General features: G+C 36.2%; 1 protein-coding gene across 9 annotated transcripts in view; it reads left to right on the top strand.

Annotated features, from left to right (window-relative positions):
* Window positions 1-13,181, top strand: part of CCSER1 (coiled-coil serine rich protein 1) — a 1,483,327-nt gene that overhangs the window by 879,111 nt on the left and 591,035 nt on the right. The gene's annotated exons all lie outside the window — the stretch shown is intronic.

The raw sequence follows: 13,181 nt of genomic DNA, 5'->3' as shown, positions 1-13,181 counted from the left end.
AAAACTAAATCTTCTTTGGAGTCACATAAATCCTGTAAAGACTAAAATCTCAAAGATTGTTTATACCATAATTTTTCAATAATTGTATTACAACATGGATACATTTGTTAATGTATAGTATCAACTAAATGAGATGAATCATTAAAAAATCAAATATATGTTGTAAAAATTTATTACATAACTTGTCATGTGACTTTTTTTCTAATATTATTTAATCTTGATAAATGTATTCTAAGTAACATTATTTCAGAACCATAAATATTTTAGAGGCTAAGTTATTGTGTCACCTCAGTCAGTTCTCATTTTGTACTCCTACACTTATACATTATATTCTGGCACAGTATTTGATATATGCAATTGTATAGCAGTGGAAGAAAAGAAAATGTATGTTACCTTTGCATTATTCCTTATCTTGTTTGAATGCTACACTTTTATTAATTCCCCAGCCTTTACTTATATTATTTTCACATTATGAATTCTTCAAGAAACTTTACCTTATGGGTGAATAATTTAATGTCTATTTTCAGAGTATTGGTTATTTTTTGATGGGTCAGATGATGCTAGATACTATTAATTGAAAGGAAATTGAGGCATTATTTGTACTCTCAATAAACTTAGTAGAGTCTAGTGGAGGAAAAGGAAAGTAAGAAAACCAAATACATTGCAAAGTTATAAGACAGTGCAGGCAACATGCAAAAATTCCAGAAAACAAAGGAAGATTCACCTTGTCTTTGAAGGGCAGGAAAGGCGTGGAGGGCAGGTGGCATTAATGCCAGACATTGAGGGATAAGCAGGATTTTGATAGATAAGGAAGGAGCATAGACCAAGAGGTAGCTTAGAGTCAGCTTCTCAATGTTTTAAATAATTTCTGGATTTTATTGCAAAAAATAGACAGATATTGAAGCTTTACTGAGAACAGGGAGATTATGTTTCCTCATTGTTATAGAGAGTCGTAGTTCTCAAACTTCAGCACACACAGCAGAATCACCTGGAAGTCATTTTAAAACATAAATTGCAGGAGGTTGATGTTAATTGAAAGACAGTGTAGAGGATAATCTAGGGATTGTATAACATACTAATTTTGGTGTTAAATGAGTATTGTGGTTAATAATATAAATAAAAGTATGTTCCACTATTACAATGTGTTTAAGAATAGGTTGATATATGGGGAAAATACAACTAATTTATAGACTATAGTTAACAGTAATTGTATTAGTCAGCCAAAGGGGTGCTGATGCAAAATACCAGAAATTGGTTGATTTTTATAAAGGGCATTTATTTAGGGTAGGAGCTTACAGATACCAGGCCATAAAGCATAAGTTACTTCCCTCACCAAAGTCTATTTTCATGTGTTGGAGCAAGATGGCTGCCAATGTCTGTGAAGGTTCAGGCTTCCTTGGTTCCTCTGGGCTCAGCTCCTCTCTTTCCTCCGCAAGGTCAGCTGCAGACTATCAGGTGAATGACTCTGTCTCCCTCCCTGGGGCTCCAGCTTCAGCATCAAACTCCAACATCAAAACTCCAACATTAAAAGCCCTCAACTCTGTCCTTTGCCATGCCTTTTATCTGTGAGTCCCCAACCACCAAAGGGCCGGAACTCAACACCCTACTGACACAAAAGTTTTACTTGATTAAGTAATCAAGTAATCAATCCAATATAAGCTCATATGTCCAGAGGAAAAGATCAGTTTACAAACATAATCCAATATTCCTTTTTGGAATTCATCAATAATATCAAACTGCTATAGTAATATTGTGATATTTTTATAGCAAAAGCAAAGAAGGTACTATATCAATGCTAAAGGTCAAAAAAAGGGTGAGATTTAGTTTTATGAGATATGAATATGACCAAGTATTTTTTCCCTTTATTTTCTTCTTTAACAAGAAGACCATGGTCATGTCATTTAATCAATCTGTGCCCGTTTCTGTATCTTTCTGAATACTGGAGAAACAGTTGAGTTTGTTTTTAGGACTTTAGGATTAAATGGGATAAATGCACATGGATAGAATATTTTAAAGTAATGTTTAAAACATGAATTGCTTGACCACACACCCCCTCCCTCCTTGAATTTCTGATTCAATAAATCTCGAGTGGGGCTGAGATTTTGCTTTTCTAACTAGGTTCCAGATAATGCTGATGCACGTAGCTTGGGACCACAGCTCCTGAGCCACTGATCTTAGTAGTTCCTTCCCCCTTCTCAGGTAAGGGAGTCTGATAATATTGAATTTTTAAAAATTATTATTAGCAGATAACTTATGATGTCTATTGAAAGTCTCTTTTGGAGATAAACTTGGGAGAAAATACATACACATATACAAAATTAGACCTTTAACTAAATGATAGTAACTAGAGAAAAACATACTGAAACCTTGTAGGGCTATTTTGCCTATATGATTCCAGGTCCTGGCATGAAATAAAACTCACATAGATGGTTTAAATAAGGAAATGTTAATGAAGTGATAATTACAGAAATATGAGCAGAGGTAAGGCAGCTGGAAGCCAATGCCACCGGTAGGGTCCAGGGTTGAGTAGGAATGGGGTTACCAGGGCCCATGGAGAGCTGGAACCACGAGGGAGAGGCTGGCTAGTGGAAAGGGGCTGGAGTTTTCTTAAGGGGCTGCAGCTGCAGTCAGAGAGGTATTGAACAGCAAAGGAGAAAGAAAAAAATACCCCAGCTTCTCCTTCCTCCTGCACTACAGGTCTCCTCCTAGACTCTAGAGTCTCTTTTTAGCAGAAACCATCCTGAAGCCAGAGTCCAAGGGTATACCTGGGTCAGGCAACCAGCAAGGTCAATGATCAGGTACAGATCAGGAAACAGATTGTAAGTAAGTGACCTGATTCTACATTCTATTTTGTTCCTTTGAAGTGCTACTCCCAGTTTCTTAAGCATGCTATAATATCATCACCTCTCATTTTTAGTTTATGCCTTTATATTTTGGAGCAGCAGGGAGCTGAGATGAGCAGTCTGATGACGTATGAGGGACACGGAAGTGTTTTAGTGCCTCTTCATCAATTGGGCAAAAGTTCAAATACTCTTGCCTACAGCAGAACCTTAATAAGAAGCACCCATAGCTTCAAAGTGCTGTTAAAAGCCCACCATTTGTTATGACTATCAGGAGATAAATGATTGTCCAGATCAAGCTGTACAGGGACAATTTGCTCCTTGTGCATTGACTTCTAAGGTTGAGTTTGTTGTATAAATACCAAGAAGGCAAAAAGCTAGTTATCCCACCCTCAAAAGAGAGGCATCCCCTAGAATTGGTTTGGAATACCTGAAGGTAGTTTGGTATGGTAAATATCAGCATGCTTTTATATTCTCAGTCAAAAACATGAGACTGCCTTTTCTGTTTCAGTCATTTTAGGATTCCTTCCTTTAGTCTTTCCAGAATTTCTAAAGAAACAGCAGAAGCAGAATTCATTGCCTGGTGATAGCAATATGATGATACCTGACTTTCAAAGTGGTAGTAGGATCCCAATTGTCTCCTTAGCCTTAAGCCCTATTATTTTTCTATGTGTACCCAAAGTGTCAGACAAACTGAGTAGAGCAATTTTCACCGAAATGCCATGTTTAACTCCACATTATCACTCATGCACTCTGTTTTCTGAAACCACCTTGTCTATTTCTATCTCTGCTTGTTGAAATATGTAGTTTAGTCTCAAAGAATAGTTTTTCCATGAATTCTTCCTCGATTCTTCTAACATAGAGCTTGAATTCCCAGAGCAAAACGTGTTACACTAAGCTACTTTTATCCTACCATATATTATAGTTAAAAATAACTTGAATTTTTATACCCTCAATTTGAAGCACTTTTACCTTTTATTGCTGTGAATTATAAAGGGATACTTGTATGGGCCTTTAACATAGAAATACCTGAATAGCCCTTGAGTCCTGTAAGTTACTTAATTTAGAATCATTTTATCTCTAGTCTTCTGCAAAATTAATTGTATCTAACTTTAGATGCTATGGTGAGGTTCAAATCAATTATGCATGATGAAAATTAAAGAAATGAAAAGCAGACTATAAATTTTAGTTACAATTATTTACCATTATTTTTAGTGTCTTTTATATGGTAAATAATAAAAACTTTGTGTGCAGTTGAACTAAATGGGAAGTTTATAGAAAACTACTGGAATTAAAAATCCTTATTTCTGAGTGTGTAAAGGGGAAGAGAGAGAAGAAAAATATCTTGGCATTTTCTTCATGGTTAGCAAACTAGGGCAAATAAATGTGCATGAACTGTGTATATGAGGCTTGTTCCTAAAAAGGTTTTAAGATATTTTGTAAAGATGTATAAGAAATATTAGGGCATACTAAAAGAATATTCAGAAGGGAGTCTTTGAGTTCAAAGATAAAATCAGGAATAGAAAGTGAGATAAAGTCAGGATTAAGTATACTGAAAATATGTCTAAGGGGTCTCATCACATGTGGGAATTAGATCATGAGATTAGTCCTATAGTTTCTAAAAGTTGAAAGAAATATTATTTATTAAATTAAATTAAATTAATTAATTAATTTATTTATTTTAGGTCTAGGACCCAAAACATTCTAGAAGTCACATCTGAGAAAAAAGGATGAATTGCTTAAATGAGCCACAGCTATTTCAAACCACCTGGGTCTGAAAAGTAGAAAACTGACAGAGGTTAGTCAGTGTGCTTGCTTTCTTAGGTCATTCCCTGAACCCATCTCAGTTGTGCAGGGGAACTGATTTCTGGAACTGAGCCCAGAGAAAAAGTCCCTCCCTGGCCTCTTTGAGATGATGTGTCTTAATGTGATGAATGATAACATTCTTAGAGTAAATGTGCAATATGATTGGATGTCTCCTTCCAGAAGAGTTGAGGGCACCATGTCAAAGCACAGCTCTGTAAACCTAACCCCAGGGGCTCATGATGATTAAGATATGTGACCTTCTCCCAGTAGTTTAATAACAAAAGAGATACCCCAGAAAGAAAATTAGTTTGACATTTTTAGAAAATTCTCCACAAATTTTGTTTCTCTAAAATGAGCTTTTAAAAAATGCTTTTTTCTCAATTAGAGTAATTGTAGATTTAAAGCCAAGGGTACAGAGTTCCCATATACTGTCCCCACCCCCAGACAGAGTTTTCCCTCTTATTAATACTTTGTATTAGTGTGGTACCTTTGTTACAATTGAAGAAACAATGTTATTATAATTATACTATTAACCATGGTCCATAGTTTACATTAGGGTTCCATCTTTGTGTTATATAACAATTTTTTTAAATTCTGGGTAACCTATATACAAATTTCCCACTTTAACCACTTTCAATATACAATTCAGTGGTGTTAATTATATTCACAATGTGTACTACCATCACCACCATACATTACCTACACTTTTTCATCACCCCAAGCAGAAACTCTGTACCAACTAAGCATTAAATCCACATTCCCCATTAACATCCTTGCCCCTAGTAACTCTATCCTAGTAGTTTCCGACTCTTTTGATAACTACTGTAGAATGGTTAAAGTGAGGATAAGTACCATTTCTGTGGGATCTACTGTCATTTGATTTAGCAGTCAAGATGGGTTATGATAGACAGGTTTTACAGATGCCTGAATTTAAAGCCATTTCACTAATTTTACACAGATTTAAAGCTTCACACATAAAAACAAGTGGGAGGGTTGATCTCAATACAGGTAAAGAAGGAATCCTGTACATACCTGGAAAAATTCACATCAAATTTTTAACAGTATTATCTTTCTGGTATGAGATTATTGGAAGGATATTTTCCTTCTTATTTATATACTTGGTGCTTTTAAACTTCTTCCAAAAATCTTGCTTTATTTTAATATTAAAAGATCTTCTAGAACCCCCAAGTCAAATCAAAACTAAAAAAAAAAATGTAGTAAGGTAAGTCTGGGTCCTCTGAACAATCAACACAATTAATTGAGAGCTAATTTTCTCAGCCATAGAGCAGTGATTTCCAAACTGTTGATTACAATTTACTAGTAAAATGCCACAAAATAAGTATTCAATGATAAATACATTTTGGAAATACAGTCTATATGCTATCTACTTCATAATCCACACTACACATGATTGTATTAAACTTTTCATGTCTTGTAGTAAGGGGTCATTTTGGACTTCATTTAACCTAGTTGTTAGAAGTGACAATCTGTTAATATGTATGAAAGAGGGAGGTGTTTGATTGTCACAGGATTGAATGGACATTATTCATATAAGTGAGCAAGGACCAGGGAGATTTAAAGTGCTATAATATGTGAGACAGTCTCACAAATCAAAAATGCCATGCTACTTAAAATACCAAAAACTTCTGTCATTGAGAAACATTGTTTTTAACAAACTTAAGTGACATGAAATAGAATTTTTGTAGCATTATTTACATAATGTAAAATGGTGATCATTCCAAAATGTGTACTTTTCTCTAAAGCCACGGATTCCACTTGGTTGGCCTAAATATGTCTCAAAGTTGTATCCAGAATAGAACTCCTGATTTCCAGAAATCTACAAATGCCACCTCTCTAGATTATTTTCATCTCAGTTAATGGAGCAGTTAGTCATTCATCTGTTCAATGCAGAAAACATCATTCTAAATTTCTGGTTACATCCCATAAATACTTTCATCCATTCCTCCTACAAAGTATATTTGAACTCCTTTTATTTCAAAAACTATGAAAGGCAAAAACTTGAAGTTAGGGCAAATTATAAAACATAAAACTAGAAATAATGAATTCAAGTTTTTCCCTTTAAAGGAAAAGAAAAAAACATAATTGAAATAAAAAATAGTAAAGCAGAAAAATGGAGACCAAAATATACAGAAATGGTGGGCGTACTAATGTTGGAAAATAAAGTTTGTGAACTACTACAGTAGATAACCAAGGAGTAGTGTCTCTGTTTATTAATTCCTCTCTATGATGGATGCAGAACTGATTGGCAGCAAATCAACTCCAGAATGCTACAAGCTTTAGAGATCACATGGTCTGCCAATACCTTGATTTTGGACTTTTAGCCTCCTACCTACGAGTGAATACATTTTTGTCGTTTAAGCCACCCTGTCTCTGGCATTTTGCGATAGCAGCCTAGCAAACTAAGATAGTTTTTGGTACTGGAAAGTAGAGTGATGCTGTAACAAATATTGAAAATGTGCAAGTGACTTTGGAACTGGGTAATGGGTAGAGGCTAGAAGAATATTGTAGTGCTTGAGAGAAAAAGCCAAGATTGCTGTGGTGGTTTGGAGTTGCACGTATCTCAGAGAAACATGTTTTTAAACTAAATCCATTTCCACTGGGTGTGGGTTCATTGTAAGCTGGGCTTTTTTTTTTAAGAAGGTACCAGGAATTGAACCAAGGACTTTGTACATGTGAAGCAGGTGCTCAAAACACTGAGCTACACTGCTCCCCAGGTAACACTTTTTATTTTTTTTCCTTTTGTGATTGGCTTTTTTTTCTTTTTCTTATTATAGTTTTTTTTCCTTCTTTTTTTTAATTGTATTTTTTTGAAAATACATAGATCACAAAAAATATTACATTAAAATATATAAGAGGTTCCCAACCCACCCTACTCCTCCCTCATCAACAACCTCTTTCATCATTGTGGCACATTCACTGCACTTGGTGAATACATTTTGGAGCACTGCTGCACTGCCTGGATTATAGTTTATATTGTGGTTTACGCTCTCCCCCAGTCCATTCAGTGGGTTATGGCAGGAAATATAATGTCCAGCATCTGTCCCTGCAATATCATTTAGGACAACTCCAAGTCCCAAAAATGCCCCCACATCACATCTCTTTTTCCCTCTCCCTGCCCTCAGCAACTACCGTGGCCACTTTCTCCACATCAATGCTACAATTTCTTTCATTACTAGTCACAATAGTTCTATAGTAAATCCACTCTAATCCATATTTTTTTCCTTCAGGTAAGATTTTGATGAGATTATTTCTATTAAGGCATGGACAAACCAATCAGTATGGGTCTTGATTCTATTGCTGGAGTCCTTTATAAGCAGAATGAAAATCAGACACAGAGAAAACCACAGCAAGCAAGAAGCTGAAATTCAGTGAAAGCCAGAAAAGAACAGAGAGGGCAGGAGAGACCACCGTGTATATTGCTATGTGATAGAGGACCAAGGATCATTAATAGTCAGCCCCGGAATGCCACAAGTCTTTCAGGAGAAAGCATCACCTTGGTGATGCCTTGATTTGGACTTTTTCTTAGCCTCCAAACAGTGAGCTAATAAATTTCCAATTTTCAATCTAGCTCACTGCATAGTATTTCTTGATCAGCCAAAGGGAGGTAAAGCTATTGCTTTGAAGAGCCTGTCAATAGAAACATGGACCTCAAAGACAATTCTGTTAAGGATTCAGGAAGAAGTGAGGAGAGCTGTAGAGAATGTGTCTTTCATCTCAGAGAATATATATCGTCATGAACAGAATGTTGGTAGACATATGGATGTTGAAGGTGCTTCTGGGAAGGCCTTAGAAGGAAGTGATGAATGTGTAATTGGAAAATAGAAGAAAGGTGATCCTAAATATATATTGGCAGAGAATTTGGTGAAATTGTGTGATATTGGATGGAAAGCAGAACTAGCAAGTGATGAATATGGATATTTTGTTGAGATTTCCAAGCTAAGTTTGGAAAGTGTGACCGGATTACTCCCTGCTAGTTATAGTAAAATGAGAGGGGGAAGAGATAAAGTGAGAAATGAACTGTTAAGCAAAAAGAAACCAGCACTTGATGATTTGGAAAAACTTTAGCCTATCCAGACAGTATGCTCTGAGTCTAAGTTCTAAGTGCCCCTAACAGAGACCTCCCTGAGTCCCCAAGAGATGAGTCCCTAGAGAATGAACCTCTGTGTAAGGGTATGTTTGAACAATTATTTGCTAAAAAGATTAGGCCTATGACTCATGGGTCCTATCGACCATTTCAGAGAGGGGTATCTAGAAAGGATCTGTGGAAGATCTTTTTGTTTGATGGCTTGGAACCCCTTGAATCTCATGAAAACCTGGCAAGATTTTTGAGAAATTTGTATAAGCAGACACACAGGACTGAAATGGACAGAGAAGAAATAAAAAGAAAGAAGAAATATATCAAAGACAGAACCAGGGATGCAAAGTTCTGGACTGAAAGGAGATTCTTGGCCAAGAGCAAGAAATCACCAACCTGGCATTTGGATTGGGCAGGATCGCTGCATCAGTGTTTGAATAGGATGGAGCCTATGGCCCAGTGTTTGGGGAGAGCATGACTACTGCCCCAGTGCTTGGAGAGGGTAGGGCTGCCATTCACACAGGCCCAGAGAGCTATGCAAACAGGCATAGATGACTTTGAGAACTTGGAATCTAATGGAATTTGCCCTGCTGAGTTTCATACTTGTATAGGCTCTGTGAACCTTGTTATCTTCCACTTTCATCCTTACTGAATGGGGATGTCTAACCCATACCTGTCATAACATTGTATTTTTAAAGCAGATAATTTTTTTCCTGGTTTCACAGGTCCACAAGCAGAGTAGAATTTCGCTCCAGGATGGACCACACCCTTGGCTGGTTTTTATGAGATTTTGGATTTAGAATCATTACTAAAATGGCTTTTGGGATGTTGGGATGGGATGAATATATTTTGCATGTGAGAAGAAGATGTCTTTTGGGGTCCACAGAGCAGACTCTGGTACATTGAATAATGTCTCCAACAAAGACATATTCAAGCCCTAATCCCTGGTCCTGTGGGTATGAACTCATTTGTAAATGAGATCTTTGAAGATTCTCTTAAAATGAAGCCAAATAGAAACAGGATGGGTCTTACTCTGGAATGACAGGAGTCCTGATAAGGAAATTTGGACATGGAAATGCAAGCCACAGGAGACAAAAAGAGACAGATCATCATGTGATAGAGTCATAGATTGATTTCCAGCAAGCCACCACCAGAATGCTATAGAATTCAGAGAAGGCAAGACATGCCAATACCTTAATTATGGACTTCTAACCACCAGATTCTGAGACTATGAATTCCTGTTGTTTAAGCCAAGCAATCTGTGGATTTTGTTATATCAGCCCTGGCAAATTAAGGCATCCCTTACTCCTCTCCTCCACTCTACACTTGTACACGTATGCCTTTGCTCAGAGCAAGGATGCTGACCTCACCTGTGATCAGTGGCTCTGAAGGCTAAGTAACATATTTAGGGTGTTTGCCAATGAGAAAGGCTTTCCTCAGCTTTGTTGTTCTACGAAAAATCAGATGTAGCTGTAGCAAACTAAACTGTCTTCTGATAGCTTCTCTCTCTTTCTTATTTATTTAAACACTTATTTTTTATATCAATTTTCTAAGTTATTCAGTTAACACAGTTCCTCCAATAACAATACATCTGCTTTGGCCAGCAGTTATACTCCCCCTTGTTTTGTTCATTCTTCTATCTTGGGGAGTTGGGGACCACGTCCACTCGGCTTCTGGCCGAGAAGGGATGTAGATGTTATGGAGCCGAGAATGAGATTATTTTGCTTGCAGTTAAAGATTCTCCTTGCTTTCAGGGTGGGGCTAGTCCATCATCATCGTTTTCTTGGTTGTCCAGGGGAAGTCTGAAGAACTGGAGAGGAGGAGTTGACTGTGTATCTGCTGGGTTTCAGGGCTCAAGTGTCATAGGAACAATCCAGAGATTTCAAGTCTCTGAGAAATAATTTTTAATAGGTAAATTGAAAATTATAGATTCAAATACAAGGAGAAGAATCACAATTGAAGGATTTATAGAAGAGTATAACTATGTTATATAGGAGAAACAAATTTTCTTATATTCCCCAATAGGGCCCACCAAGAGGATATTGATTTCATGAGGACTTGTAGCTTACCTATCTTGTCCAAATGTACCTAGGGCCCTCAGGAGCACTTTCGTTTGAGGCTTTTTTTTTTACTGTGGCAATTTGTGAAGTCAGGCTGAGACCTGCGTAAGTGTAACCCCTAGAATGACCTCCTGATTCCCTTTGAAATTTCTTAGCCATAAAAAGTCTAATTTTGTTTCACTATTACCCCTTTTTGGTCAAGGTCTTTTTCCAAATATATTGTTGATTAACGTGTTTTATTTATTTATTTTTGTGTTTCACTTTTACTTTTTGTGTTCCACTTTTACTTTTTGTGTTCCACTTTCTCCTTTTAGAAAATTTGTGGCAAAGAAATGAAACATTGCTCATTTGAATCCTTTGTAAATGAAAGATGACACACTGTTTCCTGAGATACTTGAAAAGAATATGTAATTAAAGAAGATCATATTTTAAGTGAGAGATCAAACAATAGCTAATGTTCCTTTGCCAAAACTACAAATATGAAGTTAATAGAATATTTAAAAAATAAAGGGCAAAATAATCTCATGCAAATAGAGTAAAATTCTTAAAATTTGATTCTAGAGGTCTTTGATTCTAGAGGTCATTGAAATAACTTTTTATACTAATTAAGTGGAAAGAATAAAGAATAAACTATCATAAACATAACTATAATAGAAGAAAAATGATCATGGGCATTAGATTGTGGATTCCTAACTTAAATCGCCAACCTGAGTATTTGTTTAAATCATAGATTAGCATTTGTTTAAAAAACACTGTTGTATTAGCCTGCGTAAAATCAGACAAATTCATCTTTGTGTATTTCCTCCTTTTTCTGTTTGTCGCAGAGATTCTATCTCATGCCTCTTTTCTGAAAGAACAGTGTGAAATGAAAATGCAGATAACATAGGAGTGATGTTTCATTAAGGTGGTGAAGGAAAAAGTAGGATTTAAACATTGCGTTGTGGTCAGAAAAAAAAAGGCATGGTGGGATCGAAACCAGGACTGGCCATAAGGTAACACTGAAGAACTGTTAAGTTGATGAGTGAACCATAAATAGACTAATTTTAGGAACATCTGCAATTTTAAAAATTATTATTTCTGAGTGCCAATGCAGAATCTTTTCCATATCTATCTTTAAGCACAAAATGTGATCCTGTTCCTTGGAAAAGTTATATTATTATATGACATTCTGTTTTTCCATATATGTGTTCTGAACATTTCTCTAGTATAAGCTCATTAAATCCACCTTGCACTGTCTAATAGCAGTATAATAAATAGTCCATTGTATAGAAATGGTAAAATTATACTTTTCTGGATGCTTATTCTAGGAATTTAAATTGTTTCCATTTGGTTACTATTTTTAAAATGCTGCAAAAATATGGGTATATATGTGTGTAATTATATATATATAAATATAAGCATTTGAGTAATTGTATCTGTAAAGAAAATTCTTAAATGTAGAAATATATATAATATGTATATATATAAGTATGTATACTATGTGAGTGTGTGCAGTGCACAGACATGGACATTTGAGCAATTGTATCTATAAGGACAATTCTTAAAAGTAGATATATATATTTAAGGGTATGCATGCTTTAAATTTTGGAAAAATTACAGCTTCAACTTTTATGCTTGATTCTTTGATGTTGGTTCAATATATTTAGAAGTAAGAATAAGGGAGGAAAACACATTTATAGTGAGGAAATCAAGACTTAAATAGTAAGTATTATGTATTACTGGCTCATGGTCATTGGTCTACAGATGTCTAGGCCAGGGGCAGACATAAAGGCTGGGTCAGAATATCTTAAGCCCAAGTGAAACATGTGCTTTAAAAAAATGACACGAGTAACTTTAGTACTTCTCATGTTTTTTTTTTTTTTTTAAAGATTTATTTATTTATTTAATTCCCCCCCTCCCCTGGTTGTCTGTTCTTGGTGTCTATTTGCTGCGTCTTGTTTCTTTGTCCGCTTCTGTTGTCGTCAGCTGCACGGGAAGTGTGGGCGCCACCATTCCTCCGCAGGCTGCTCCCTCCTTCACGCTGGGCGGCTCTCCTTATGGGTGCACTCCTTGCGCGTGGGGCTCCCCCACGCGGGGGTCACCCTTGCGTGGCACGGCACTCCTTGCGCGCATCAGCACTGCGCATGGCCAGCTCCACACGGGTCAAGGAGGCCCAGGGTTTGAACCGCGGACCTCCCATATGGTAGACGGACGCCCTAACTGCTGGGCCAAAGTCCGTTTCCCAGTACTTCTCATGTTATAGATAATTTGTTCATTTATGTAGAAACCTTGTTTTTATAGAATTCTAAATTGAGGCATACATAATACAAGTAAAACAATAACGTTCAATATAAAACTCAGGTAGAAGTGATATTTTACTCACCAGAGAGAGCTAATATC

This window comes from Dasypus novemcinctus, chromosome 1 (assembly GCF_030445035.2).
Source record: "Dasypus novemcinctus isolate mDasNov1 chromosome 1, mDasNov1.1.hap2, whole genome shotgun sequence".
Taxonomy (NCBI): domain Eukaryota; kingdom Metazoa; phylum Chordata; class Mammalia; order Cingulata; family Dasypodidae; genus Dasypus; species Dasypus novemcinctus.
Note: the sequence above shows the minus strand (reverse complement) of the source record. Positions and strands in the feature narration are given on the sequence as shown.